This window comes from Mesocricetus auratus, unplaced genomic scaffold (genome assembly GCF_017639785.1).
Source record: "Mesocricetus auratus isolate SY011 unplaced genomic scaffold, BCM_Maur_2.0 Super-Scaffold_100024, whole genome shotgun sequence".
NCBI lineage: Eukaryota > Metazoa > Chordata > Mammalia > Rodentia > Cricetidae > Mesocricetus > Mesocricetus auratus.
The window spans coordinates 188,338-215,742 of NW_024429205.1; the positions used below are offsets into that span (position 1 = coordinate 188,338).

The 27,405-nt window shown below is 45.5% G+C and overlaps 2 long non-coding RNA genes across 2 annotated transcripts in view; one reads left to right on the top strand and one right to left on the bottom strand.

The window, feature by feature from the left end:
- LOC121133800 overlaps nucleotides 1–18,053 on the top strand; it is a 33,425-nt gene extending 15,372 nt beyond the window's left edge. The window contains exon 2 of the long non-coding RNA XR_005870789.1: nucleotides 17,559–18,053. This is a non-coding gene — a long non-coding RNA (uncharacterized LOC121133800). The remainder of the gene's footprint in view (nucleotides 1–17,558) is intronic.
- Nucleotides 1–26,955, bottom strand: part of LOC121133801 — a 33,820-nt gene extending 6,865 nt beyond the window's left edge. The window contains exon 1 of the long non-coding RNA XR_005870790.1: nucleotides 26,873–26,955. This is a non-coding gene — a long non-coding RNA (uncharacterized LOC121133801). The remainder of the gene's footprint in view (nucleotides 1–26,872) is intronic.
- Nucleotides 26,956–27,405: the final 450 nt, after the last annotated feature.

A 27,405-nucleotide genomic window follows, 5' to 3' on the forward strand; every position in this document is an offset into this window, starting at 1 on the left:
AAATCTGAAATCTTAATGAAACATGAAAACAGACTAAAGAAGGCTTGGTTCACTGAAACTGCTTCCCTGGAAAAGGCTGAGATTTTGGCTTCCTCAGGGATCATTTGGAATAAATGAGTGGAGCAGCAGTTCATAGTCAAGACGGACATGAAACATATTAAGAAATTCAAAGGAGGGAAAGTCTATTTCCCCACAGTGAATTGTTATAGTGGATCCTATTATCAAGATATCAAGATATTGGTAAGCAGGGAATTGTAAAGAAGGGATCTATAAAACCAACCCAGTTAAAAGTCCTGGGCTGGAGAGATGCCTTGTTTGGTAAAGTGCTTGCTGTTCAGGCATGAGGACCTGAGTTTGGGTCCCCGGCACCCATGTAAAAAGCCTGGCAATGTGACACATACTGCAACCCCAACACTAGGAGGTGGGAGGGAGATGGGTGGATCCCAGGAGCTTGTTCGCCAGCAACTCCAGCCAATCAGTGAGCTCCAGGTTCAGTGTAGAGGCCTCGGAGAGGGGAGCCTTCAAGACCGCTTTGATCCAACCGGTGAATCATGGAATTGAACAAAGATTATACTGAAACATTAACCCTGGGCTGGCATGCAGCTCAGTGGTACAGTGCTTGCTGACTATGAGCAAGGCCCTGGACTCCATCCCTAGCGCTGACAACAAACAAATGTTATTTAAAAGAATATCATCATAGGGAGAGGGAACTGGAATTGGAATGTAAAAAAATAAATTAATATAAAACAAAGCAAAAAAAAATCACCATAGATCCTGCAAGAAGGCTCGGTGGGTAAATGTACTTGATGCCAAACCTAAAAGCTTTGAGCCCAATCCTGGGCCCCACATGGTGGAAGGAGAGAACCAACAGTTGTTTGATCACCACACAATCACGTGGCATGCCAGCTCTGGCCCCCCCATAAAATAATACACCAATGATAAACCGTTTTACAGTATAGTAATATATAGTTACTTAGTGTGATCAGTGTGCCCGCTGGACATACATGTACTAGGGGAGTGTGCTGAACATCAGGCTTAAGACCATGCACATCCTCTTTAGACAGGCATTTATGACTGAGCCACATCCAGCTGGGTAGAGTATTATCAGGTGTTTAAGAAATCTGAACATGAACATGTCAGATGTCATGAACTGAAGTGATATGTCCTACAAAAAAACCTCTAGAAGGAGTTGGAGCAATGGCTAGTGGCTAAGAGCGCTGGCTACTTCTCCAGAAGTCCCAGGTTTGATTTCCAGCACTCACATGGCAACTCACAACTCCCTGTCAGTCCACTCCCAGGGGCACTGATGCTCTCTTCTGGCCTCTGCAGACACTGCACACACGGTGCACAGACATACATGAGGTAAACACTCATACATGTGAAATAAGAACAAATAAGGTCTCAAGACCCCAAACTCAGCTTTCCCTCTACAGCTGCTGAAACTTTCTGATCAGGAAATGTGCAAACTGCCTTGTTTCAGCCAACAGTTATTGTGGATGTGTTTGTGGGGGTGCTTTTGATGAATTTACCACAGACAGATCAGAACTTGAAGAAGGGAAAGCCATCCTCACAGAAAGCTATGTGGACACAAACAGGAAGCAGGGAAGAACAGGACGGAAGTTCTGTTGCTGGAGGAGGAAGAAGGAATATCCAGGGATGAGGTTCCGGGGGATTCACAGATAGAGGACAGCTTCATAGTATTTACTACCTGTGTGCTTTTTCTTTCTTGGTCAGAATAAGCATAACTTTATCTGGTTGAATCTGAGCTATGGACAAAAGTCTGGAAAAGAGAATGAAACCTATAATCCCATCATAGCCCTTCACTGTGCATATTAATTGTCTCACCTTTTGAGACAGTGTTCATTCTCCTGAAAGGTGGGTGGGCCCCTTGATATGGCCAAGCGCTGTAAGCCAGGACTAACCAGACTCTCTTGACTCTGCAGTGGCATCTACCAGTGTTGGGTTGTTTTGTTTTAATCTTGGAGTTAATGTTTTTATGTATCACTTTTTAGATGTGCACATATGTTCAGGTGTCACTCCTTGGACACCATCCACCTTTTGTTTAGAAACGCTGTCTCTCACCAGCCCAGGAATCACCACCTTAAGCACTTTATTGACGGAGTTATTTATCCAAGCTGTTGAATTTGCACTTCCAGGTTGTTCTCTTCTGGAAAAGGAGATGAAGTGAGCATCTTTTGCAGTAAAGCTTTGTACACAGTCATGACCACTTTCTCAGGATAAGAGAGACTTCCAAATCAGACTCTTCCAAAAAGGTTTTATACTGGGCTGGCCAGATGGCTCAGTAGGTAAAGTTGCTAGCCACAGACCCGAAGGGCCTGTTTCAATCTGGGATCCAGGTAATGGAAGAAAGAGTCAACTCCCAGGAGGTGTCCTCTGGCCTCTGCACATACGCACGTGGGTTGCCACACAGATAGGATAAAGAAATGCAATCCGATGGGTGAAGGGTTTGTTGACTTCCGCTCATCACGTGTAGGCACTCCTGCGTCTGTTCAGCACAGCCTCCCCATGCTTCTCTCATCGCCTCTAAGGCCACACATCTCATTATTCAACTCTGTAACGTCTTCATTATGTTACGTTTTTCATATTTCGTGACCATTTGTGTGTACTTGCTTCTGGGGTGTGTGAGTGTGGCTTTGGACATGGCTGTGTATGGCCCAATGGTGCCGTTTCTCCTTTTAGCCTTTAAATATTCCTTCATTTGTAAGTATTATGACCATTGAGAATACTGTTTAAACCTTTCAAACCTTTTTCTAAACTTCTCTTGCATCTTTTTTTCTGGTTTCACCTTTCCTGTTAAATGTGTATGCTGTTAAATCTCATCGTTTTTTCAGTGCCCTTTTGTTTAATATGTAAAATAATCCAGATTTTTTCTGGACTTCTTGGTGTGTGTGTGTGTGTGTGTGTGTGTGTGTGTGTGTGTGTGTGTATTCCATTAAAAACACAGCAGCATGTCCTGTGAGGCCTAGACCATCTTCATGATGGTGAGCTAGCCCCATTTGTTGTAAACATTTCCTTTATTAACTGAACTGTTTTGTGACACTGGGATTGATCCCTGGTCCTTATACATGCTCGAAAAGCGCTGGACCACTGAGCTACAGCCCCAGGCCCGTCTGATGATCTCAACTGACACCTTTGTAACACTTCACTGACATCTGCAGCTGGGTGTGTCTCTCTGTTCCTGTACTTGTGAGTTTCATGATCATTCTTTGTTCTGATGACATTTCTGTCACTGTGATAGATAACAGCCTGACAAACACAAGCCAGGTGAAAGAGTTTGTTTCAGATGACAGTTCTCAAAGTCTATCACCGCACTGAAGCACTTGCAGGAGCTGAATGCAGCTGTCACTGCATTCTGAGCTTGGAGCACAGGAAAATGATTCCCACATGCTCCCTTGCTTATGTGTGCTCAGCGACATTTCTTCGCTTTTTAAAAGGTCTGTTTTGAGCTTTACATATGTTGTGTCTGCAGGTACATCTAAGCACCGCTTGTGTGTCTGGTGCCAAAAGCAGGCATTAGATCTCAAGTGCCTCTCAGGCATTTTAGACTCCTCTGCTGAGAATTCTCTATGCAGTTCTGTAGCCCACTTTTTAATTGGAGCCTTTGGTGTTTTGGAGACTTGCTTCTTGAGTTCTTTGTAGATTTTGGAGATCAGCCCTCTGTCAGATGTGGGGTTGGTGAATGTCTTTTCCCATTCTATGGCAGAGACCCCTATTTCTTAGTGCAGTCATAGCCTGAGGGTCTGGTGGATATGGCCTTCATGGGGACACTCCTCAACCCACTACTTTAGTCCTGAGTAAATGCAAATTATGTTTTTCATGTCTCCCTTCCTCTGTTTCTTGGTATTTGGTTATCAGCATAGAGTTTCTTTTATAAAGTTAATTGGGTTGTTTATTTTCTTTATACTCTGGAACCAATTAAACCCTTGAGAAAATGCTTACCCTCTTTACGTGAGGGGTTTGCCCACCCACTCCCCATTCTGAGTCTTTGTTTTGTTTTTTAAGTCAGGGACTCAAATATAGTCCAGGATAAACTTGAGCTACTGCCTCCATTTCCCAAATGCCAGGATTATAGCACTCCCCACCATACCAGCTGCATGTGTGCATGTGTGCGCGTGGGTGTGTGCATGCATGACTGAGTGTGTGTGTGTGTGTGTGTGTGTGTGTGTGTGTGTGTAGGTCAGTGGTGGATTTCTACTACCGCCCCCATTTCCCAACTGCCAGGGTTATCGTGTGCTCTACCATGCCAGCTGTAGGTGTTCGTGTGTGTTCATGTATGTGCATGTGTGTGCGCACGCACACATGGAGGCCAGTGGTCGATTTCTAGTGTCTTCCTCAGTGTCTTCACTTTATTTTTTAAGGCAAGGTCTCACTGAGTCTGCAACTCACCAACTCAGCTAGACAGCCAGTGTGCTCCCAACGTCTGCCTGTATCTGCTCCCATCACCAGGGATGAGCAGTTATGCCTGGCTTTTTACATGATGCTGAAGACCCTAATGGTGCCTCACGCTTGCACAGGAAGAGCCTGACCGAATAAGTCATACCTCAGCCCCGTGTCCTCGCTCTCTTCTTCAAATCAGTTCTATAACTTTGTGTCTCCTTGGACCTTGCCCTTCCTGTGCAGGTTTGACTCAGTGACATTCAAACACTCTCAACTTTAGCCTCCCACATCTGTCTGGAAGCCCGTTTGAATTCTGGCATTATTTACTTCTACGGTCCTTTTTCACAGGTGTCTCTTTTAGTGGTCTTTTAGAAACACTTGCTGCTCTTTGATTTATCTAATCAATTCTGTGATTTTCCAGTTTCTATCTTCACTCTCTTTATCGTTCACATTTTTATTTCTGCCATCTAATAGTGTCTCTCCATTTTTCAAACATATTTTTTATTATTGATTCTTTGGGAATTTCACATTATGCACCCCAAATCCCACTCATTTCCCAGTCCCTCTATATCAGCCCTTTACCCTTGCAATGTCCCTCCAAAAGAAAACTTAAAAAACAAAACAAAAGTGTCACCTCTTCATAACCTCCTCTTTCATCTTTGTGGCCTTGGGAGACTCAGTGTGTCACACAGTTTACCTTTTTGTCCAAACAGCTTTACTTGCAAATTTTCATTGTAATGAGTTGTTGATATTGTTCAAGGCCTCTGGCTTGAACCTCTTGGCCTCTGGTACACCATCAACACTAGACCCTCACCAAAACTCCTCTGGGATATCCTGCTGTTGCCCTGAGTCATGGAGATCCTGCAGCTATGGTTCTCAGGACCACTGTCTTCACGTGCACCAACAGGTCACAGATGAGGCAGATGTTGGGGTGGGCCAATTCAAAGCCCTGGATGTGGGCCCCGGTGGTAGCTGAGTTGGTCAGTCAGGGCCTCCACCAGGACCGCCCTCTTCATTTGAGCGGTAGAGCCAGGTCTCCTGCACCCACACCCTAGAGGACAGCTCTCCCACTCCCATGGCGAGGGGTGGGACCAGCTCTCCCATGAGGAGCAGGACCAGATCTCCCAGAGCCAGCAAACAGGATTCTGGCTCAGCACAGCCCTCAGATTTCAACACACATGGTCTGCATGTACCAGTCCTCCAACCCCTGCATGTGGTAACACGGGCCACAGACATCAACACAGACCCCAGCTGTAGCAGGACCACAGAACCAAACATGGCCCTCAGCAGCAGCTCAGGCCCAGATGTCACCATGGCCCTGAGTGACAGCTCAGGCCACTCAGATCAACATGGCATGGTGGCAGCCTGGCTCTCAGACACCAACTTGACCTCAGACGGCAGATCAGACCCCAGGAATCCACATGGCCTTTGGTAGTAATAGAAGCCACAGACATCCACACAGACCCTAGATGTGGTAGGCCCATGGACCCAGACATGGTTCTTAGCAGCAGCCCAGGCCTGGCCATCACCCTGGCTCCAGGTGGGGCTGCAGAGTTCCCGGACAGCAGCCTGCTCCTTACCACTGCTGCCTCTTCGGTTAGTTCCACCTCTCCTCACAGCACATGAGCAGAACTGCTCTGCTTCTCTGTCCCTCCCGTTTCTCCACCATACGCTTGCTCATCGAGGACACTGCAGGAAAGACGGCCCCTGAGGGGACCTGGTTGTGCACCTAAATGCTGGCTTTTCAGATAAAACCACCCCCTTTTAGCTGTTGCCTCCTTGACTTCGCAAGGCAGCTAGCTCCTAGTGGAAAGGCTGTGTGACACTCTTCACGGGGAGACATAACATAATGTCCACTCACCCCAGATGGGGCAAAGTATTGAGTCTACCGAAATCCAGCTTGGCAAAGCAGTGAGTTTACTGGTATTGCTTGGGGGAGCACTGGTGAGGGGCACAGATGACACAAAGGCTTCACCTGAGATCCCACCCCAGCTGGGGACGACAAAGCTACAGCTGCACTGTGAGGCCAGCCTCCATCTTTCCAGCAGCCGTGGAGACACTGGTCCTTCTAAGTGTATCTGGTTCTGGGTGGTTTCATCTTATTTGAGGAAGCACGGGGATTTTCAGAACCAGCCTGAGAACCAGGCGGCTGCAAATGGGAGTCAGCCTTGCGAATGGGCTGTTTCTTATATGACTGATTGCATGGAGTGCACTTGCAATCTTACCTTAACTTTCCCAGTCATCTCTCCTCACCTCCTGCATCTGGTCAAGCTGATGCAAGAGTCTCACCTAAGAGCATGAAGGTTTACCAGTCAGGCATAGAGGCACATACATAGTTCCAGTGTTTGGGAGGCCCAGGCAGAAGTGTGAGGTTGAGAGTGGTCTACAGAGTGAGGGAGGAGGAGGAGGAGGAGAAGGAGGAAGAGGAGGAGGAGGAGGAGGAGAAACAGAAGAAAGAAAAAGAGGAAGAGGAGGGGAAGGAAGAATTGGAAGGGAAAGAGAAAGAAGAGGAGGAGATGATGGGCATTGGCTGAAAGTATTAAACTGTCAAGTCAGAGTGGAAAAGCTATGTCCATGTCCCCCACTCGGATGGTTTGACCACAGCAGAGGGAAATATCACACTGTCCCTGTCAGTATAGGGTTGAGGATAGGGGTTGGATGTAACATAACCCCCACGTTCATCCTGAGCAGCTGAAGTGTAGTGGGAGCTTTGGGAGGCCATCTCTGGAGGCATGCTGGGACCTCAGCACAAAGACATAAAGAAGACCTCCAGATCCCTGGCCTCTACATGGAATAGATGTGACTGTCCACTGGCCTCTTTTTAATGGAGGCCAGCATAAAGGGAGTTCAGATCTGGGGTGGTGGAAGAAAGGCACTTGCGCATCCTGGTCGTTAGGCACCTCTGCTTTGTAGAATGCTGATCTTCACTTCTGTTTCTTCTTTTCATTGTATGGGCATGCAGTGTGCGTGTGAGAGCATATGTGGACGCACATGCGTGTTGTAGCATGTGTAGTGTGTGCAGTGTTTGTGTGTATGGGTGGGCACACATGTGTTGTAGCATGTGTAGTGCGTGTGTATGTATGTGTGAACACACACTTATTCATGTGGGAGGCCTGAGGTTGATATCCAGAGTCTTCCTTGATTGTTCTTCACTAGGATATGGTCTCCCCTCACACCCAGAGCTCACTAACATAGCTAATCTCGTTAGCCAGCTTGCTCAAAGGGTGTGTCCACCTCTGGAGGCTGGAATTAGGGCTGGGTCACCACACCCACCCAGCGTTTACATGGGTCCTGATGATCCAAACTCAGGTCTTCCTGCTTGTGTGAAAACCACGTTAAGCTCCAGGCCATCTCCTAGCACTAGGAGCTAAACTTTTAATCAATCATTGCAAAATCATCCTCAATTTTATCTCATTCCAAAACTAATTAGTACTAACACAACATTTACAGGGTTTTCAATATGTGCCAAACATTTTCAAATGGATTAATTGGAGTAGAATTCACGTACCACAACACCGACCTATTACAAAAACCTGATTTAGGCTGGGTGTAGTGTCACACGCCATTAATTCTAGCACTTAGGAGGCAGAGGCAGGCAGATCTCTGTGAGTTATAAACCAGCCTGGTCTGTATAGCAAGTTTCAGGACAGCCAGGACTCTTTAAAGAGACTCTGCCTCAAAATAATAATAAATAAATATATGACTCACAGATTTTCAGAAAAATTATACAGTTGGGCAGTCATTTTCATAATCCAGTTTTAGAATATGTCACCACATCCCCAAACTTACTCATGCCTGTCTGTAGTCAGCCCCATATCCCACTCTTAGATCTAGGGAGTTGTTGATCTGTCTTCTCTCTATATATATTTGTCATTATGGGAAATTTTGTAGAGACTTAATTATGCAATATGTAGTATTTTGTATCCGTGTGGGTTCTTTCACTTGTTGGACTGTTTTTGAGCTTCATTCATACAGTAGAATGTATCAGTATTTTAACCACTTTTATTGTTGAGTAATATTTCATTGTGTATCCATTCATGAATCAATGGACATTTGGATCACTTAGAGGTTTTTTTTTTAGCTATTATGAATAATGTTGCTGTAAATATTTGCCTGCAAGTATTTGTGTGAGTATATGTTTTCACTTCTGAATAGAAACCTTGGAGCAGGGCTGGAGAGATGGCTCAACAATTAAGAGCACTGGTTGCTCTTCCAGAGGACCCAGGTTCAATTCCCAGAACCCACATGGCAGCTCACAGCTGTCTGTAACTCCAGTTACAGGGAATCTGACACCCTCTTCTCCTCAAGGCACTAGGCACAAATGTTGTTCTCAGACACATATGCAGGTAAAGTACCCATAGGAAGCAATAAATAAACCTTTAAAAAATTAAAAAAAGAAACCTTGGAACAGAATTATTAGATTGTTTAACTCATTTACGTTTAACTTTTTAAATAAACTGTCAAACTTTTGCACAGTGACCATGCCATTTTATATTCCCAGCATTGATACACAAGGATTCTGGTTTCTCTATATCATCGCTAATACCTATTATTGTCTGTTTTTTTTAAACTAAAGCTTGTCTTATGGGTAGAGGAATCAGGTATATAATTAGGTATACTTTTCTGTCTTTTTCTTCCACAAATATTGCTATAGTCAGGATAGGCTTGGTTTTTTATTAATAAACGAATTAGCAATTTTTCCTAGCTCAATCCCTTCCTCCTCTCCTCCCAGTCCCTGCCCCAACCCCCTCCCATCTACTCCTCCTTTCTCTTCAAAAAGGGCAGGCCTCCCAAGGATGTCAGTCAGGCATGGCATATCAAGTTGCAGTAAGACTAGGCACCACCTCCCCTTTTAAGGATGGACAAGGCAACCCAGTTGGAATAAAGGGTCCCCAAAGCAGGTTACAGAGTTAAGAGACAGCCCCTGCTCCCATCCCACAGGAAGACAAAGCTACACAGCCGCAGCACATGTGCAGAGGGCCTAGCTCAGTCCCATGCAAGCTCTCTGGTTGGCTATTCAGCCTCTGTGAGCCTCATGAGCCCTGGTTAGATGAGCCTGTGGATTTTCATGTGGTGTCCTTCACCCTTCAGGCTCCCATAATCCTTCCTCCCTGTCCTCCACAGACTTCCCCCAGTTCCACCTAGTGTTTGGCTGTGGGTCTCTGTGTCTGTTTCCATCGGTTTCTGACTTAAGCCTCTGTGATGACCATTGGGGTAGGCACTGATCTACGATTATAGCAGAATTCCATTAGGAATCATTTTATTAACTTTTTTTGTCAGTTATGTTTAGTTCTATACTAGGTCTCTGGGATGTCCATCCTCTAGGTCCTGGCCCACCAGGCAATGTGTGTGAAGGGTTCCCTTTCATGATATGGGTCTCAAGCTGGACCAGTCATTGGTTGGTCACTCCCAAAATTTCTTTGACACCTTTACTCCAGCATATCTGGTAGGCAGGGCAAATTGTAGGTCAAAGATTTCATGCCTGCTGGTGTCCCAATTCCTCCACTGGAAGTCTTGCCTGTTACAGGAGCTGGCTGGTTCAGGCTCTTTATCTCCCCATTACAAGGAGTCTTAGCTAGGATCACCCTCATAGATTCCTGGGAATTTCTATCACACTAGGTTTCTAGCTCTTCCCAGAGATGAACCTGATTCCTATAGTCTCTCCCAGTACTCTCTGCCTCCATCCTCCCCCATCTGATCCCTCCTATACTCATGCCTACCCCACTCCCGTCCAGGTTCTTTCCCTCCACCCACCCTCCCCACTCCTGTCCACCTGTTATGTCTATTCTATTTCCCTTCACAGGAAGATTCATGTGTCCCCCCCCCCTTGAGCCCTACCTGTTGCTTAGCTTCTTTGGGTCTGTGGATTGTAGCCTGGTTATCCTTTTCTTTACGGCTAATATCCACCTATATGTGAGTGCATACTGTGTTTGCCTTTCTGGGTCTGGGTTACCTCACTCAGGACGATCTTTTCTAGTTCCATCCATTAGCCTGCAAATTCCATGATGTTATTTTTTTAACAATAATGAGTAACACTCCATTGTGAAAATGTACATTTTCTTTATCCATTCTTTGGTTGAAGGACATATAGGTTGTTTTCAGTTTCTGGCTATTACAAATAAAGCTGTCATGAACATAATTGATCAAGTGTCTTTGTGGTATGATAGAGCATCTTTTGGGTATATGCTCAAGAGTGGTATGGCTGGATCTTGCAGTAGACTGATTCCCAGTTATCTGAGAAACTGTCATACTGATTCACAAAGTAGCAGTACACATATGCACTCTCACCAGCAGTGGAGGAGTGTTCCCCCTAGCTCCACATCCTAACCATCAGGAGCTGTCACTTGTGTTTCGGTTCTTGGCCATTCTGACAGGTATAAGATGGGACGTCTGAGTTGTTTTGATTTGCTTTTCCCTGAGGGCTAAGGATGTTGAACATTTCTCTTGTTTTCCTTTTTTTTTTCAGACAGCGTTTCTCTGTGCAGCAGTCCTGCCACTTGTTTTGTAGACCAGGCTGACCTTGAACTCACAGAGATGCCTCTGCCTCTGCCTCTGCCTCTGCCTCTGCCTCTGCCTCTGCCTCTGCCCCTGCCCCTGCCCCTGCCCCTGCCCCTGCCCCTGCCCCTGCCCCTGCCCCTGCCCCTGCCTCTGTCTCCCGAGTGCTGGGATTAAAGGCATGCCCCACCATCACCCAGCTTATTGAACATTTCTTTAAGTGTTTCTTGGTCATTTGAGAGTCCTCTGTTGATAATTCTCTGTTTCGGTCTGTACCCCATTTTTTAAAAATTGGATTATTTTGTTTGTTTAGTTCTTTATATATTTTGGAAATTAGCTCTCTGTCAGATGTGGGATTGGTGAAGACCTTCTCACTGTGTAAGCTGTCATTCTGTCTGATTGACAGTGCCCTTTGCCTTGCAGAAGCTTCTCAGTTTCATGAGGTCCCGTTTATTAATTGTTGATCTTAGTTCCTGCGCTATTGGTGTTCTGCTTAGGAAGTTGTCTCCTGTGCCAATGTGTTCAAGGTTATTCCCCACTTGCTCTTCCATCAGGTTCAGTGTATCTGGTTTTATTTGATGTCTTTGATCCACTTGGATCTATTTGCATTCTTCTACATGCTGATATTCAGTTAGACCAGCACTCATTATTGAAGATGCTCTATTTTTCCCATTGTATATTTTTTGCTTCTTTATCAAAAATCAGGTGTCCATGGTTGTGTGGATTTATGTCAGGGTCTTTGATTTGATCCCATTAATCCACCTGTCTATATTTATGACAACAACAAGCTGTTCTCATTACCAAAGCTCTGCAGTACAGCTTGAAATCAGGCATGGTGATACCCCCAGAAGTTCTTTTATTATACAGGGTTGTTTTCACTTTCCTGCTTTTTTTGTTTTTCCATATGGAGTAAAATATTGCTCTTTCAAGGTCTGTAAAAATTGTGTTGGAATCTTTATGGGAATTTCATTCATTCTGTAGACTGCTTTAGGTAAGATGGACATTTTTTTACTGTTAACACTACCTATCCAAGAGCACAAGCGATCTTTCCATCTTTTGATATCTTCTTCAATTTCTTTCATCAAAGACTTAAAGTTCTTGTCATGCAGGTCTTTCACTTGCTTGGTTAGATTTACACCAAGATATTTTACATTATTTGTAGCTATTGTGAAGGGTGTTGCTTCCCTCATTTCTTTTTCAGCCCACTTATTGTTTGTATATATAGGAGGACTACTGGTTCTCTTTTCTTTTTTTTAAGTTTAGTTTATATCCAGCTACTTTAATGAAGGTGTTTATCAGCTGTAGGAGTTCCCTGGTAGAATTTTTGTGGTCTATTATGTATGCTATCATATCATCTGCAAACAAAAATACTTTGACTTCTTTCTTTCCTATTTGTATCCCCTTGATTTCTTTTAGTTGTCTTATTGCTCTAGCTAAAACTTCAAGTACCAATTGAATAGGTATGGAGAGAGTGACAGCCTTGTCTTTTTCCTAATTTTAGTGAGATTGTTTTGAGTTTCTCTCCATTTAAATTGATGTTGGCTATTGGGTTGCTGTATATTGCTTTTACTATGTTTCTGTTGATCTCTCCAAGACTTTTATAATGAAGGGGTACTGGATTTTGTCAAAGACTTTTTCAGAATCTAGTGAGAGATGATCATGTGAGTTTTTTCTTTCAGTTTGTTTATATAGTAAATTGCATTGACAGATTTCCATATGCTGAACCTTTCATGCATTTCTGGATGAAGCCTACTTGGTGATGGTGGATGATCATTTTGATGTGTTCTTGGATTCAGTTTGCCAGTATTTTATTGTATATACTGCATCAATATCCATGAGGGAAACTGGTCTATAATTCTCCTTCTTTGTTAAGTCCTTGTGCGGTTTGGGTATTGGGGTAATTGTGGCCTCATAAAATGAATTTGGCAATCTTCCTTCTGTTTCTATTTTTTGGAATAATGTGAGTAGTGTTGGTATTAGGTCTTATTTGAAAGTCCTGTAGAATTCTGTGCTAAAACCACCAAGTCTGGCATTTTTTTGGTTGGGAGACTTTTAATGACTGCTTCTATTTCACTAGGGGTTTAGCTATTTAAGTTGTTTATCTGATCTTGATTTAACTGTGGTGACATCTATCAAGAAAACTTTGCATTTCTTGTAGATTTTTCCAATTTTTGGAGCACAGGTTTTTTAAGTGTGACGTAATGATTCCTTGGATTTCCTCTGTGCCTGCTGTTATCCCCCTTTCCTTTCTGATTTTGATAATTTTTATTTCTCTGCCTTTTAGTTAGTTTGGGTAAGGGTTTGTCTATCTTACTGATTTTCTCAAAGAACCAATGTAGCAGGTGCTTTTCTGTCCTGCCTGCCAGTCCCACAGTCACTTATAAAACAATCACTCAGAGGCTTAATATTAATAAGCCTCTGGCCAATGGCTCAGGCTTAACACTGACTAGCTCTTACATATAAATTAACCCATTTTAAAATAATCTGTGTATCAGCACATGGCTTCATGGTGTTACTCTGGCAGCTGCTGTCATTTCTTCTCAACCCCACTTTTGTTCTCCCTTTATCTCTGTTTGGATTTCCCGCCTAGCAATAGTCTGCCCTACCATAGGTCAAAACAGATTTATTCATCAACCAATAAAAGCAACACATATTTGCAGTGTACAGAAGGGCATTCCACATCAAACCAACTCTCTGTTTCAATGATTTTTATATTGTTTGCTTTGTGTCTATTTTATGAATTTCAACCCTCAGTTTGATTATTTCCTGTCATTTATTCCTCCTAAGTGAGTTTGCTCCTTTTTGTTCTAGAGCTTCCATGTGTGCTGTTAGTTCACTAGTATGAGATCTCTCTAGTTTCTTTGTGTACCTGCTGAGTGCTATGTACATTCTTCTTAGCATAGCTTTCATTGTGTCCCATAAGTTTGGGTATGTTGTGCATTCATTTTCATTGAATTTTATGAAGTTTTTAATTTCTTCCTTGAGCCGGTGGTGTTTAGTAAAGAGCTGTTCAGTTTCCATGAGTTTGTAGGCTTTCTGTTGTTTCTGTTGTTGTTGAAATCAAGCTTTAATCCATGGTGGTCTGATAAGGGACGTGAGGTTGTTTCAATTTTCTTGTATCTGTTAAGACTTGCTTTGTGGCTGAGTATATGGTTGGTTTTGGAGAATGTTCCATGAGGTACTGAAAAGAAGGTATATTCTTTTGTGTTTGGCTGAAATGTTCTGTAGATATCTGTTAGGTACATTTGAGTCATAATGTCTGTTAGCTCCATTATTTCTCTAGATTACCAGTCCATTGGTGACAGTGGAGTATTGAAGTCTCTCACAATTAATGTGTGAGGTTCAATGTATGATTTAAGCTTTAGTAATGTTTCTTTTACCAATATACTCTTGCATTTGGGGCATAGATGTTATTCTTTGCCAATTTGCTCTTCGCTCCTCTCTCTGTGTCGCTGGGTTCCTTGGGTTCTGTTCAGTATTTAACTGTGGGTGTTTGCCTCTGCTTCCATCAGTCACTGGATGAAGGCTCCAGGATGGTTATAGACATCAAGTTCACTATCAGGAATAGGCATTCGAGGTGGTCTCTACACTGTTATTCTTTCTTTGTTCTGCATGTTTAGTGCTGTGATTATTATGCAGTCATGAAATATTTTTTTTCTCGGTCAGGTCTATTTGATGTTCTATAAGCTTCTTATACCTCTATAGACATGTCCTTCTTTAGGTTAGGAATTTTTTCTTCTATGATTTTGTTGAATATATTTTCTGGACTTTGAGCTGGGATTCTTCTCCTTCTTCTAGTCCTATTATCTTAGGTTTAGTACTTTCATAATGTCCCATATTTCCTGGATGTCTTATATTAGGATTTCTTTAGATTTAATATTTTCTTTGAGCTTTGAATCTATTTCTTCTATCTTATCTTCAACACCTGAGATTCTCTCTCCAGTCACAATGAGGATAGGAAGACACTGAAGTCTCAGAATGCTCTTGCCACACTGATCAGAGGCAGCAGTCTGAGGTTTGGAGGAGCCAAGGTTGCCTTTCAGTCTGAGGTAGTGTAAAAGCTAGTGGTCAACTGCTTTGCTTTTCTCATCTTCAGCTTGAAACTTGAACCCCAATATCAGTCTTTGGGTCTTTTATTTATCATGTTATAATTGGTGACTAACGTGTAGCCTCTGGGGTTCTGGATACTTGCTTGGTCTCTGGGATCCCTTGTACAGTGTGGCTCTAGTACAGCAGATGTTTTTTTTTTTTTGATGAGATTGTGGGCTAGGATACGGAGTTCAGGAAAGGGTGTGAGCTGGGGGTTGTTGGGCCAACTTTGGGGAGTGCTAGTTGGCTGTCAGCAGTGTCTTACCTTTTGTCCCTGGAATCAGCCTAGCCTCAGATAAAGCAGAAGTCTTCTTCTGAAGTTGTGGTCAGGAATATGGAGCTCAGGGAGGGGGTGCAGTCTGGTGCTGTTGGGTAGGCTTTAGGGAGCATTAACCAGTGGTGGGAGATGTCTTACCTGGGGTCCCTGGGAACAGCCTGGCCTCCATTTACGTGACCAGAGTTGTGGGAAGGATAGGCCATGCTCTACTGTGATAACAAATAGCCCCAAAATCTCAAGGCTTCAAACACAAAGTTTATTTCCCATTCTTACTTTGTATCTAGTGATAGTGAGAACTGGGAAGGAACTCATCAAAGGGACTAGTTGTTGGGAGGTGTGTGTGTGTGTGTGTGTGTGTGTGTGTGTGTGTGTGTGTGTAAGCCAGAGGATGATAACCTTATGTGTTATGCACTTTTGCTTTCAATATAATATTTTTATTGATTATTTGGGAACTTTACACAATGCACCTGAGCACGCTTGCTTCCTCCCAAGTCCACCCTCCCACCCTTGTGCCCTCCCCCAAAAGAAAAAAAAACAAGTCCAATTTGTGTTGTGCATATGCTCAGTGGAGAGTGGTCAAACTCCTAGTGGTCAGCGCCTTAAAGAAAACTGAGTCCTTCCCCACCTCTCCCCTCATCAGAAGCCACCGACTGTGAAGAGTTACACTGCAGCATCCCATAGCAGTTTTCAAGGACACTCTTCAATGGCTTCCTGTCTAGACTGTTTCTTTGGGAGCAGTGTCACAGAAGCCTTCAACGTCTCTTCTCCTGCCTCTTTCTGCTGCGTACATGTAGAGTTCCTTTCTGCCATCTTTCCCACTTCTCCATCACATTTATTCATCAAAGTGGCATTGCAAACTGCAGTGTATTACAGAGTACACTCGTTTAAAAGCAAGCTCTGCCTGGTCCCCCTTCCCTTTCCCTCCACTCCGCTGCAGAGGCAGGCAGGCCCTTACGCCTCTCCCTTACAACCCCCCCTCCCGTTTTCTCCAATAAAACTATAGAGCAAGAGTTTGGTGTATGGTGTCACTCCGTTCTCGAGAAACAACACCGAGGACCAGCCCTACTCACCCACGGCATATTCCTTGGTCTGCTGCAGCCTTGCTAACCCTTCGCCACCTCTCTAGTTTCACCGCTCTCAGCTGAGGCTCTGTTATGCATCTTCCCATAAGATTTGTCTTTTGTTTGTTTGTTTGTTTGTTTGTTTGTTTAGTTCTGGAGATACTGTGGGCTCAGCCACTGTGTCTCCCCTTTGGAGCCTCCATGGTTGTCTCAGGCTCCTCATGGCTGCTTCATGGTCCCACTGGTGCCAGCAGCCACTGCCATGTTAAACCCCACCTAAAAATGTTTTTGAGACAGGATCTCTTAGTGGGCTGGAACTTATCAAGTAGAAGAGTCTGGCTGATCAGTGGGCTCCAGGGATCTGCCAGTCTCTGCCTCCACAGTGCTGGGATTACAAGTATGTACTACTACTCCTGTCTTTGGGGTGCTAATATTTAAGAAAGGCTTTCACTTTGTAGCCCAGGTTGTCCTTGAACCCAGGATCTTACTGCCTCAGCTAGATCTATAGGCATGTGCCACCATGCCTGGATCACTATCATCTTTGTACACATTAAGAAACTGATATTTGGGCCAGGTGGTGGTGGCGCACGCCTTTGATCCCAGTACTTGGGAGACGGAAGCAGACAGATCTCTGAGAGTTCAAGGCCAGCCTGGTCTACATAGTGAGTTCCAGGATCGTGGGGAGCTACACAGAGAAATGCTGCCTCAAAAAACTGAGAGAGAGAGAGAGAGAGAGAGAGAGAGAGAGAGAGAGAGAGAGAGAGGAACAGAATTTCAGACCCTAGCTGACCCAGGCCATCAGATTCACAAGCCTTCATTTCTCACTAACACAAAGTTTTCATCAATACCTAAACAGAGTTTTCAGACATCTTCATTGGGGAAAGACATGGAAAACCGCACAGGCTTTCCTTGAACCTGCCTTGGAATAATCTCACATCTTCAGAAGTCTATGTCTTGACTTCTAAGACCCAGTAAAATGGGTTCTGCTTCAGACTCCACAGCCTCATATAAGGTATACCCCCAGGCCTTAGTGTCCTCCTATGTAAGGACAATCATAGGAGGGCCCACCAGAAGGTACCTTGGAACTGAATCAGAAAATACCTTAAAGCATTTGGCCCTTGGCGAGTCGTCAGTGCTTGTGCTGATAATGTGAACAGCGGGTAGCTAGAAATAGGCAAGTCTTCAGACATAGTGGTTAGAGATTTGTCTTTGAACCGTATTCTTTGTTTGTTTCCCAGGCAGCCTAGACTGGCATTGAACTTGCAATCCTCCTGCTTCAACCTCCTGAGTCCTGATACTACAGGCTTGAACTACCACACCACTCTTTGAATCAACTCTTAACTGAAGTCATTCTTGGATAACAGTCGCTACTTCATAAAGCCTGCTTTTGTCAATATCAGGCCAGAGCTGTTGGTTATACAGTGAGGAAAAGGAAGGATATTCAAGATGGCTTCCCTCGAACAGGATCCGGGCTCTTCTGGCCAGAAGAAGTTAGCTGCAGTCCTGCTTTGCCATTCTACACCATATTCCCTTTCAACAAGGTCTCTCACTGTCGTAGGGATTCTATGCTTTGAAGAGATATCATGACCACAGAAACTCTAATCAAGGGAAACATTTTTTGTTTGTTCGTTTTTTCAAGATAGGGTTTCTCTGTGTAACAACCCTAGCTGTTCTGGAACTCGCTGTAGACACCTAATAAACTCATTGGTTCCTCAGAGTGAACTCTGGTGGAACTGTGCCTCGGTTTGTCACTGAAACCTTTGAAGGAGGGTAGATATTGTTTGTGTCTCTCCATGGAAAGAATTTTAGCAACTTTAGAATTTAGTAATTTTAGAATTTTAGTCCCTAGCTTATAGGGGTTAGGGGGAAAAATCAAAATTGATTTTTATACAGCTCTTAATAATGTCTGACATTGCTTGTCCTTGGGCTGGGTCAGAGATAGCTCTTGTTATTTCAACACTTGGTGTTGTCACCCCATGGCCTGATGAATACCCAGTCAATCCAAGTGACTCCAGCCCCTACATGGGTCATGACTGCTTCTCAACCAAGCAGGCCTCAGTGTGGTCAGATCCAAAGTCAGATGAGAGCTACAAGATGGGGTCTGTATTGTCCCTGTTCATAAATACCAGGCTTGAGAAGGTCCTTTCACTTCATAACCCACGGTCGGTCTGCCATGGGAATCCAAGCCTTCTCTGGGGCTTGGCAGCATGGAGGAAGGAAGGAGGAAATGCTCCTATTGGAAGCTTGCAGTCTCATCTAAAAGGCCAGAACACTCTGTCAAACAATCTGAACCATGATCTACTCCCAGAGGGAATTGCCCAAACTGCCCTGCTGGGGTGTTGATGGAGGAGTGACAACTCTCTTCTCAGGTGCCTCTTCCCTGCCAGTATGAATGGGGGCAGGGGTGGGGGTAGGGAGAATGCCAGTCCAGACAACAGAACCAGGTTAAAACCCAGTGTTTGGCTCGCCTGCTGTTCCCCCTTCGGGACCACACTTGAAAAGAAAACATGCAATCCTTCCCCCACTTAGTATCAATCAGGTAGCCTGAGAATGTTGTTTTAGTGAGTCTGTCCATGAAAAAGGACCTTTGGTGACACCAAGTGGATCCCCACTCTATTTATAGGCACAGTTTGTTTTATTTGAGTCCGGTCTCTAAGAATAACTGATGAGCTCATCCTGGGAACCAGCCAGAGCCTAGGACTCAATAAACCCCTCCCCCTTTCCTCTGATTTGGGAAGGGATTCTGCAGGTCAGGGGTCAGAACCTCTTTTGGCTGGAGAGGTTTGAGACTCTGGCATGTTTGCACACCGGGATTTACTGTTAGTGCTCACTATGTTTCAGGATTGGGGCTATGCAGTTTCCAACTTGTGCTTAAAGAATGGATGTGATCTCATCACCCACAAGGGTTGACAAAACCCAAGGATCTCGGTGAGATTTAAGATGGAAGGAAACTGCCCTCAGTACACCTAGGAAGGAGAATGTGACAACAGAGAAGAAAAAATCCAAATCTCAGTATCCTCCCAAATTAGCAGCAAAGACTGCGACCAAGTTATCTCGTAGACACAACCCTATCCTGCATGTTTTTGTTTGTGTTGTTTTTTTTTGTTTTTTAGCTTATGTGATAGACATAGGAGCCATGGCCCACTTTAACATTAGGTATCTGACCCAGAACTTGCTGCACCAAAGTCCAAAGACGCATTGTCCCTTGAAAACTAGTTCAGCTTGTGCTAGAAGCTTCCCCCATTTCCTGGCATTTGGTTTAGTGACCCTAGAACCAGGCCTGCTCAGTCTGAATGGAACCTTTGAACTTGATTGGGTTCATTCACACATTGTAGCTTCCTGTCATTCTCCTTTTCCATGAACTTACCCACCTTCTCTCTGGGAAGGAACAGTGCTAGCTCATTTGTTTATTCCCCTTATCTAATAGCTCTCTCCTCTGTGCCAAAGGCTACTCTAGGACCTCGAGGTGACAATGTGTCAGGCTCTGATTTTAAAGTGAAAAATTTCAGCCTCTTTTATCTCTGGCAGATGAGTTAGGCTGGCTGCCTCTGGACTCCATTCACATCATTCTTTCATTCAAAAAGTGTTCATGATGGGGGCAGGAGAGATGGCTGATTGGCAAAGTGCTCTCCACACAAGTATGAGGACCTGAATTCAGGTCCCTGCACCCGTGTAAAGGCTGGGTGTGGTGGCATGTGCTGCAGTCTCAGTGCTGGGGAGGTGGGAACAGGAGCATCACTGGAGGCCAGGATAGCCTGTAGCTAGCCTCCACTAACACCCACATAGCCACACACCCACCCACACATACACAAAGTACTTATGAGGCGTAGTCTGCTAGGTACAAGGGTGGGTGTGGTGGTTTTAACAGGAATGGCCCCCATAGGCTCATATATTTGAATGCTTGGTTATCAGGGAGCAGCCCTCCTTGAGAAGGATTAAGAAGTGTGCCTTGTTTGGGGAAGGAGGTCACTGGGAGTGGATGTTGAGGTTTCAAAAGCCCAAGCCAAGCCCAGTGTCACTCTCTTCCTTCTGCCTTCCAATCCAGATGTAAAACTTTCAGGGACTTTTCAAGTGCCATGTCTGCCTGTGTGCTGCCAAGCTGTCATCCATGATAACAATGGACTAAAACTTCTGAAAGTGTAAGCAAGCCCCAGCTAAAAGCTTTCCTTTATACAAGTTGTGATGGTCTTGGTATCACTTCACAGAAATAGAACACGGACTAAGACACTGGGTGATTCAGTATAGCATGAGGCTGAAAGATCAGTCCTTGCACTTCAGACGCCTGGAGTCCAGTGGGGAAGGTGGATATTAATCAAATAATCACATAAAAATAAAGATATTACAAATGATGGGGAATTTATACGGGGGAACCTGGGTGAGGGATGAGGATTGGTTAGGTGACTAAAGAATGAGCGACTGTGTCCCCTAGAGCTGCCCCAGGTGATGAGTCACCTACTGAGGACAGAGTCCAATGGTGACTGCTGTGCCTGGTGTGTTTACTCTTACCCAGTTACTCTGAGGACAGCCACAGGCTAGTACATCTCTGGATGAGTGTGTGGCCACAGAGAAAACAGAGCCTCTACCTGGGTGTCTAGCACACTGAGACTTTGACCTTCACTTATGGGTCTGCAATGTGAAGGCTGAACTACTCTTCCTGTTGTCTTTCCGGACATTTTCTCATTCTGACTCAGTGTGACGGTCACTTTTGGATTTTTTTTAAGTCTGAAAGGATTAACTTTAAATTTTATGTGTATACCTGTGCATGAGCAAGATTGTGTGGGTACACACTCAGAAGCCAGAAGAGGGTGTCACATCCCCTGGAACTGGAGCTGTAGATGGATGTGAGTTGTGAGTTGCTCAGTAGGGGCTGGGAACTGAACTCTAGTCTTCTGGAAGAGCAAGCCACAAGCACTCAACAACCGAGCCATCTTTCTAGTCTCTGTACCCATCATCTTAGTAATCATGGATTTAAAACTGTAGGAAACAGGTGGACTTACCCTACCCTGAACACTCTTATAAGGCCTTGCAGATAAGATAAACATTGGCTACTTACAGCGTGCCAGGCATAAAACCAGCATTCAGAAGCTAAGTGTTGCCTAGGTCAAGTGTAATCTTGCTTCCTGAAGTCGATGATCCAAAACAGATCCTCAGCCCATCATAGCACATGATGGCACCATACATGCCAGCCTTGCCCAAGAACAAGGCTTTTGACAGAGTCTTCACTCTGAAGTGAAGCCAGCCACGCAGAGATTTGAGGTAAGAACCCTCTGGGTGGGGAGAAGCGCAGATGGAGAGACCCGAGGTGTGAAGGGCAGGGGGCAAGAATACGAAGACACTTATGTGACTAAACCTGTGTGAGGGGTCATGTGCCTGGCAGGCCAGGGGTGTGGTTTCATCTCCAATAAGAATGTGACATTTTAACCTGTCTCCCCAGGGGAGATTTGGTAGACTGGATGAGATTTTGAGAAGACAGATTTGGGAATCTCTTTTTTTACATGTATATGGTATCTCTGTGTGCTCATGCACAAGTGTGTGTGTGTGTGTGTGTGTGTGTGTGTGTGTGTGTGTGTGTGTGTGTGTGTGTTTAGAAGTTAGAGGTCAACACTGGGTATCTTTCTTGATCTATCTCTATCTTAAGTGTTTAATTAGAGATCTCTCACTGAACACAGTGTTCATCAACTGCCTGGCCAGTAAGCCCCAGAATCCTCTCTGCCCCTTCATGCCCGCTCTCTGCCAGCTTTGGGATTATGGATGTGCAGTAACATGCCTGACTTCTTAAACATGACTCTGGGAATCCAAACTCGGGTCCTCATGCTTACAATGCAGGCACTTACTGAGTCCACCTCCTCTCCAGCCACAGGCCTGGGAGGCTTGGAGCAGAGATTCCCAGGTGAACTTATGTCCAAAAAGATAAGAAAGGAACACTAGTACATTTCTGAATAAGGATAATCACTCCTAACCTCTGAAGCTTTCTGGGAGGAACTGATGGAACTAAAAACATGAATCAACCACAAGACAGGCTCGTGCCTGCAGCCTGGCATCCATCCCCACCGTCAGGAATGAGCCAGCGTGACTTAGAAGCATCTCTCACTTGCTGCCTTGACACCAGAGTAACTGACTGAGGGATGGGCACAGAACCCACTCGGAGGCCAAGGCAACCCAAGAGGCCCTGCCTCCTCTCTTTTCCTTGGGAACAAAGATGCAATGCTTAGAACCATTGCAGCTATTTGTGACCATGGGGGAAGGTTCTAGAATTGTGTAGGGTCTTGGGGGAGCACAGAGTGGCTTGTGAGCATAAGCCAAGCACACAGAAGGCCAAGCTAAGTGGTAGAGAACACCGAGTCCTGAAACATCATCGAGTGCCAGCATGCAGCCTCACCTGAAGCCTGGTCCATTGCAAGGTGTTTTAGTGGGCTCAGCCACTTCAGCGTTCTTTATTATAAGCTGGTTTCCGTTGGGCTTGTGCACCTTGTAACATACAACTCACAAACCTTGTCGTACATTGCCTCCGCTCTGCACTCCCTGTTCCTATGAGGAAGCGAGCCTGTTTTGAAACTCAAATAAAAGGTCTGCCTCCTCCTTCTCTCTTGCAACGTTTCCATGCCTCCCATCACCACAGCGCTGGGAATCTCACAGAAAGGCAAAGGAAGCAGAGGAGAAGAGGCCCGTCTCCAGGCTGTGTTGCCACACTGGGGGAACATGAGGCGGCTCCAAGCCTGACATTTCAGGATCGAGATAACAGGGTAAAAATAAACTCTCAAGCGCCTGTAGCAGCCTAGCTTCTCTGCTTCGCAATCCTTATCTCTCTCCCTTTGGGGACAGAAAGGTTCCTTTCAGGTCACCATTCAGTCTATCTCTTCCCAACCCTGAGTGGGGAGGAAGTAGAGGGGGTGGTTTATATCTGTCCACACATGCCTGATCACCTCTGGGAGCAAAGTGATTCCTGCCTCTTCCCACATTCCCTTCTTTTTACTTTCTAAATCAGCTTCCCTTTTAATCCTGTCGTAACTGGGGGACGAAGGAAGCTGGGGTCTCCACTTTACTGGAGGGCAGACGAAAGGACAAATCTAACGTCATACCGCTAATGAACAGGGTGTCCTGCCTCACCCTGGGGTCTCCTGTGCAGCCCTACATTTGGAACATTGGACAGAGCCTGGATCTTCCAGGGATGTTGATAGTCCTGTAGGCTGAGTATTGCACAGTTGCTGAAGGTGACCTTCCTGTCACACATTATGTGAGCATCCCCAAACATACCTCATCAGAGTTTTGCATTTGCCAGTGAGCAGTCTACCTGTTCACCACAAACGCTTGCCTGGATAATGGCCCATATCTCTAAGATTCCACCACTGGGGAGGATGAAGCATAAGGACCACAAGTTTGAAGCCAGCCCAAACTATATTGTGAGTCCTGTCTCAAAACAACAATAACAAAAAAACAAAAGAAAAGAAAGGAAGGAGGGAAGAAAGAGAGAGAGAGAGAGAGAGAGAGAGAGAGAGAGAGAAGGAAAGAGGAAAGAAGGAGAGAAAGAAAGACAAATGCAATGACTGATGGTTGGGATTAGTTAGTATTAGTGCCCCAGAAGTGTCCTGGACAACAAGGGTTCGCAGAGGATCCTTGGGATTCAATTTCCTCACCTCTAAGACACTGATGAAGACAGACTTCTATGATGGGGTTGTTGCAGATTAAGTAAGTGCAGCCTGCACCTGGTGGATGAGCACTGTCATACGGTACTTCTTGTGATTGTGGTAGCATTTCCATGTGTAGGCATTGCCACTTTCCTGTGTCAGTAGAGCAGGCCCCTAGAGCTATTTCTGGGTTCTGTTTTGCTTTGGACTTTTGAGACAAGGTCTCTGGCCCAAACTAGGCCTCACAGCTGGATACATAGTTGAGGGTGTCCTCGAACTCTTTGGTCCTCCTCCCTCCACCTCTGAGACAGGATCATGAGCACCACTATGCCTAGGCCTCTGGGTTCTCTCTGTCACCAGGGCCAAGGATTTTCACTGAGTCATTTCATCAGTTAAGCCCCTTGTGGTTCTGGAATACCAAACCTAACGGGATTGCATGAAAGGAGAATTCACTGGCTCTGAAGTAGTTCTGAAGGGAGTGAGTAGAGAGTTTAGCTTCAGGCACAGCTGGATCCAGGGAAGGAGGCGATACCATCAGAATTGGGTTTCTCTCTCCCTCTCCTCCTCCTCTTGCCCCCTTTCATCCCCCTCACTGTTGACTCCCTCCTGTGTTAACAAAAATGCCTTGGGAGACAAATGTCTCAATCTTTTAGGTTCAAAGCCAGCAGGAAATTTCCAAACCCTGGAATTACCAGCAAAAAGGCTCTGTGCCTCTCTCACTGCCCAGACCCATACATCACTGCAGATGGACCAGAGTGTACATGGAGAGAAAGGCCCAGATGGCCACCGGTCCCATAGCCAGGGATGGGTCCCTCCCACTAGATGCCCATGTCTGAGGAATCATCAGCTATGGCTACCATTAAGACAGTCTTTGCAGCCACTGGCCTTCCTGCCTTGCGCCCCCAAAGTGTACATTGGTGCAACCTTTGAAGTTCCAAACACCATCACCCAAATCTCAGGGGTGTTTGTTCAGTGGTAAGAGTTGTTGAGCATTCTGGAAGCCCTGGGTTCCATTCACCACCCTGCAAAATAACCACCTGTCATCTGAGGGACACTTCCCCCACCCCTCACACCCCGAGACTCCCCATGTCAACTGTAGGCCAATCGGACCAACAGAAACCTTTCCTGGGCATGCTAGTGAAAGCCTTGATCAGGGATTAACAATCTGGGCTTTTCTCCACGCTTCCTGTTCATTGTTTTCCTTTGTCTATTAAGAAGCAGGCTGCAATGACAAGCCTCTTTAATACATTACAAAATATACATGCAATGGACTGGGGAATTAGCTCAGGAGGTAACACGCTTGCCACACGCACATGAGGACCTGAGTTCTATGCCAAGAAAATATATTTAAAAAAAAAAAAGTTCAGCGTGAGCCACCATGTGGTTGCTGGGAATTGAACTCAGGACCTCTGTGAGAGCAGCCAGTGCTCTTAACCACTGAGCCAATAGATAGATAGATAGATAGATAGATAGATAGATAGATAGATAGAACACCCAGTTTCCCAATTGGTGGCGAAGCTGCTGAGGAAGGGGTCGGGGGTGAGCTCTTCTATTAAAGTGTATCTACTTTTTTTGTGTTTTGTTTTGTTTTTTGCTTGCTCTAAGCCTGGGGAATATTGCTGCTGCCATTAAAAGTAAAGTTAGCAGTTTGCAGGAAGCTGTCAATGTCATATCTAGCACTGGCTTCAGACATACTGAAATAAGATGATCAGAAACAAATTATAAAGGGAGCAACTTCCCCTCTAGAAGGTTCCATGCATTTACGTGCCAGGAGTAGGTGCTGCCCACACCCCCGCCGCTCTCTGGTGTACCTGGAGGGAGCATGCCTGCTCCAGTTTGACTATGAGAACACAATGTATGCTGGTCCAGCTGCAGCCTCAGACCCACTTCCCGAGCCCCCTCCCCCCACTGTCCTCTCTCCCTCAAGCCTGTAGGAGAGATGGAGAAGTGGGCGAGTGAACCAACAGAGATGGCTTTTAGAATAATTATGGTAATTATGTATGCCTCTGCAGTGGGAGCCTCTGGGGATCACTCCTAAAAGACTGGAAAGAATTTCCTCCTTTGATCTTGATTCTGAGCCAGAGAAAATCAAATTAGGAAAGAAAAGCAAAAGAGGAATCTCACTGGGGAGGAAGGAGCAGAGGTGGGGCATTGAGTGGGGTCTGGGAGAAAAGACGACATGAGTGGGGAGGGAAGTTCCCAGGTGCCTCCCAGGCTTCCAGTTTTGACATCAGAGAAAAAGATAGCTCAGACCAAGTGCTATCTTTGCATCTAGCTTGCAAGGTTCCAGTCCTTGCCTAGAGGGGCCTGGAGACTGTTCCCTTCCCAAGCTGCTGAGGACACATTTCCTGAGCCCAAAGAGTGGCTGGTCAGGTCCCTTGATGATGATGACCAGGACAGCCCCATGATACTTAGTAACTCCCCTCCAATCACTGCAGTGAGATCAGCAAGTGTAGGTGTGTGGGCCTTTTTAAAAAAATCTCCCTTTGAGGCACTAGGCAAACGGTCCTGTCACTTCTCTAAATTTTCTTCTGTGGTTGCTAAGCAGCACGCCTCTGCCCCATTCCCACTTCCCTCTGCTCCTGCTGTCTTTGTCTCTCTCTCTCTCTCTCTTATCACCCTCCACCCCCACACAGGCACAGCACTCCTTCCTGCCTAAGTGTGGAGACCAGGGAAGCTTCCTGCTCCGAGGGTCACAGCTGCCGCCATGGCGCCGGGTGCTTTCACGGAGATGCTCACGCAGAGGTGCATGTCCTGATTCTACCCTGCTCAGAACACGAATGTCCCAACAGGCCTGAGAGCGGAGATTGACGCCAGATATTCTCCCATTCATGCTTACCCACTCCTCCGGACCACCGCTCAGTAGCCCATCTTCCCGTCCACCCACACATTCATGAGCCTATCTGTGCATGCACTCATATACTTACCTCTTCCTTCCTTGACAGCTAGAGGGGAAACCTCAAATGCATGCAGGCTCCGGGCAGGTAACATAGCGATGGGAAGAGGCCAGGGCTGAGATAGACTAGCTTGCGCCAGCTATTACTACAAGGACACAGCCAATGATGCTCAACTCTCAAGCATGGGGGCTGGAGAGACAATGCTGCCTGTGGAGTGCTTGCTGGGCAAACATGAAGACCTAAGTTTGGGTCTCCAGTGTACTCATAAAAACCCAGGCGTGAAGGCACACAACTGTAACCCAGACAGGGGTAGGGGCGGGTAGATTCCTGGGGTTTGCTAGCCAAGTCAGTCTAGCAGAGTCACTGGGCTCCAGGTTCAGTGAAAGAGCGTCTCTGTCTTCAAATAAAAGAATAACATGGAGAAGTGACGAGGGAAGACACTTGTGTGCGCACATAAAAACAAACGAGCAGAAAACCATTTGTAGCTAGACAAAGGAGGCTATGTAGATCCAGCTCACAGTGACCCCATAGCTTTGGTGGCAGAGTAGAGGATGGATGGGAGG